General features: G+C 43.2%; 1 pseudogene; it reads left to right on the top strand.

Annotated features, from left to right (window-relative positions):
• The first annotated feature begins 3,553 nt into the window (after window positions 1-3,553).
• LOC126459409 (5S ribosomal RNA) lies at window positions 3,554-3,671 on the top strand (annotated as a pseudogene).
• Window positions 3,672-3,964: the final 293 nt, after the last annotated feature.

Here is a 3,964-nt window from a genome sequence, read left to right as displayed (position 1 = left end):
TCCTCGAAAGTTTGTAACATAACACGGAATCAACATGTATACAGGGTGGTCCATTGATAGTGACCGGGCCAAATATCTAACGAAATAAGCATCAAACGAAAAAACTACAAAGAACGAAACAATACAATACAGTGGGTGATAGAACCTTATTTGTTGCAAATTTGTATGGAAAACTCCAAAGGTCTGTTACCATTTGGTCCTTATTGTACGCCTCTCATTTTTCTACTCTTGTTTGGTGTAGTAGTTTGGTGTTGCAGCTCTCTATATTGTATTTGATGGAAAATCCGCCTTCTTTGTCGTTCTGTTTCCGCTGAAGATCTTTGGTAGTATCTCCTCTCCTGCCTTGCTCTATGTCTTAATGCTGTAAGGCGGGACTCCAGGGAATTTAAAACCCTTTTGACTTCCTAACAAATGTTTGGATCGCCTTGCCTTGTGGCATCTGCAGCGCTCGTACCAATTCGTTCGCTTTGACGTTTACATCACATCTGCTTCCTTCGCGGTGGTTAAATCCTGAATTCTTTCTTTGAAAGTTCCCAGTTCGTTCTGAGTAAATCGTATTGTCACTCGGGCTGGATGTTGCTGCGTTTGTAACTGTGAAGTAAATAAGATTATGGTCACTTGTTGTTAAGTCCATCTTCTAGCTGCCAAATTGGTCACTGACTTTCGAGTTTGCGAGGGTGATATCTATATTTGTCGCTGAACCAGTGCGATTTTGGAAAGAACATGGGTCGAGTGACCTATTCAAGACATGAGGTCAAGTTATTATACAATGTCCTATTTCGTCCATTACTCTGCTGCGCCACAATGTTGGTTTCGCGTTTGCTTCAATTACGAAAACGTGTCTGTCGTCTCGACCCAGTGTTGGTGCTGTTTTTAAGTTTTCTAAGTGTGTTTGTATCTCCTGACGGTATCTCCTAGTAATAATGCTCAACAGGAACAACTCTAATGCACTCTGATGGCCGTTCTACTTGTCACAGTGAATTGCCAATCTACTCATTTTCATACCCGCCAGTGCTATGTACGTGAACGAAGTTATAGTGACCATGTCATTTGGTTGTTTCACTTTTTTTCTCACGCAGTGCATGTAACAAAATTTTACATCTGTATATTTAAATCACACCATTTTGGGATTAACGTATCTTCAGAAGTTGAGTCCGCGTTTGTCTTGCGTCGCTATGACAACGCTGTCGAGCTCTAAGATGTTGCTGGAGTTTGTCGTAGAACTGATACAAACGGATACGGGAATTTCTTGTTTCGTAATTGTTTTTGTTCACTGAACACCCTATCAGACTGATCTCTAAGATGCTAATAAATACTTCGGTGTTGTTTGGGGAGAATGGCGTTGGGAGTTTTGATTTGTGTGGATTTAACGGACACCTTGCAGTTCCTGTACTTCAGAAAGTGCCGCGCGGGGTCTATGGCGCCTTACCACTGTTCGCGCGGTTCCGCCCGTCGATGGTTCGCGTCCTCCCTCGGGCATGGGTGGGTGTGTTGTCTTTAGCGTAAGTTAGCTGAAGTTAGATTAAGTAGTGTGATCTCAGCAGTTTGGTTCCATAGGAACGTACCAACTCAGAAAGTATGGTAGCCATGGCATTTTCTGGTGGCACTACATGAATACATACAAGTTCAAAAATGTTCAAATGTGTGTGAAATCTTATGCGACTTAACTGCTAAGGTTATTAGTCCCTAAGCTTACACACTACCTAAGCTAAATTATCCTAAGGACAAACACACACACCGATGCCCGCCGCCGGGACCAGCCGCACAGCCCATGACTCAGACCGATCGGCTAATCCCGCGCGGCACACATACAAGTACGAAATGTAATATCGTATGAACAATGATTGGAGTCTATGGTAATCTCTTACGAACCATCCCGGAAAGGATGCAGTACGTCATGAAACCTGTTGGAAACCGATATCATTATCACTGTCGTTAAGTTATGTCGCAACAAGATACTGAAAGCAGGGCACTTGTTTAATAGATCTGTTACTTACAAGGGAACCTCCCCATCGCACCCCCCTCAGATTTAGTTATAAGTTGGCACAGGGATAGGCCATGAAAAACTGAACACAGATCAATCGAGAAAACAGGAAGAAGTTGTATGGAACTATGAAAAAAATAAGCAAAATATACAAACTGAGTAGTCCGTGTGCAAGATAAGCCATATTAAGGTACGTATGCACAGAGGTGCACCGTGGTCCCGTGGTTACCGTGAACAGCAACGGTGCAGAAGGTCCCTGGTTCAATCCTCCCTCGAGTGAAACGTTTTAATTTTTTATTTTCAGACAATTATCAAAGTTCATGCACTCAGACATGATCAACTTCGCTCTCCAAAATTCGAGGACATGTTCAGATTTGCTTGGACACATGCAGGATTTGACGGTCTACACACGGAAAAACTTGAAAACGTTAAAACGTATGTTTTGACAGAGCACAGGGAAAACTGTGCGACTGTGAAACTGTTGCATTCATTTGTTGCCATTTATGTGACAAACTCTTATGTTTTCATCACTTTTTTGGGAGTGATTATCACATCCACAAGAAAACCTAATTCGGGAAAGGTAGAAGAATCTTTTTACCCATTCGCCAAGTGTGCAAGTTAGGTGGGTCGACAACATATTCCTGTAATGTGACCGCACATGCCGTCACGAGTGTCGTATAGAATATTTTCCTGTGGAGGAATCGGTTGACCTATGAATTTGCGATCAAATGTTTTCGCTTCGTATTGGAGAGGCACGTCCTTTCGTCTACTAATCGCACGGTTTTGCGGTGCGATCGCAAAACACATACACCAAACTTATTATAGTGAACGGTCAGATCGTAACTTTGCGAAAATATAGTAAGTAAAATTTCTATCGAACGAGGACTCGAACCATGGACCTCTCGTTCCGCAGTTGATCACTCTAACCACGGGACCACGGCGCTCCTCAGCTTACATAGTCCTTGATGTTGCATATCTTACACTTGGACTACTCAGTTTGTATATTTTGCTTATTTTTTCATAGTTTCACACAACTTCTTCCTGTTTTCTCGATTGACCTGTGTTCAGTTTTTCAAGGCCTATCCACTGTGTGAATTTATAACTAAATCTGAGGGGGGTGCGAGGGGGAGGTTCCCTTGTTAGAGTGCATTTTGTACGAACTGGATATTTACCTCTAGAAGGTATAGTCTTGGTCTTATGTGCGGAGATTTTGGTTCCTGGAGTTGCTCTAGGCTTCCAGTTTCTGATAATATCGTCTTTGTAAATTTTAAAAAGTGGAGATAACTTGCAACCTGTGGTGGAATTTTTTTCAGATCGTAATTTTTCTGTTTTCAGTGTGGCTTTATCGCTATGATGTGCCGGTAAGATTTTTCGTAATGAGTGAAAGTAAGACGCCTCAATATTAAATTATCTTATCCTTTCAGTCAGTACTTTTGAAGAAAACACGTCATCTATACATGATCAGCCTTTTGTAAAACTATTTTTCAAGCATCAAAGTGTATGATATACAAGGGGCGTTCAGTAAGTAATGCAACACTTTTTTTTTAATCGGCCAGTTATGGTTGAAAAGGCAACGGCCTTACCGCAGTGGATACACTGGTTCCCGTGAGATCACCGAAGTTAAGCGCTGTCGGGCGTGGTCGGCACTTGGATGGGTGACCATCCGGGGCGCCATGCGCTGTTGCCATTTTTCGGGGTGCACTCAGCCTCGTGATGCTAATTGAGGAGCTACTCGACCGAATAGTAGCGGCTTCGGTCAAGAATACGATCATAACGACCGGGAGAGCGGTGTGCTGACACCACGCCCCTCGTATCCTCATCCTCCACTGAGGATGACAGGGCGGTCGGATGGTCCCGGTAGGCCACTCGTGGCCTGACGACGGAGTGCTTTAGTTATGGTTGAAAAAATGCGGAACTTGTTCTAGGATATCGTCGAAAATTCCCGCTTCAGCCTCTAGAGTTTCGTGAAGTTCCAATAGG

The sequence above is a fragment of the Schistocerca serialis genome, chromosome 2 (genome assembly GCF_023864345.2).
Source record: "Schistocerca serialis cubense isolate TAMUIC-IGC-003099 chromosome 2, iqSchSeri2.2, whole genome shotgun sequence".
Taxonomy (NCBI): Eukaryota; Metazoa; Arthropoda; class Insecta; order Orthoptera; family Acrididae; genus Schistocerca; species Schistocerca serialis.
This window is presented reverse-complemented; position numbering and strand designations above follow the sequence as displayed.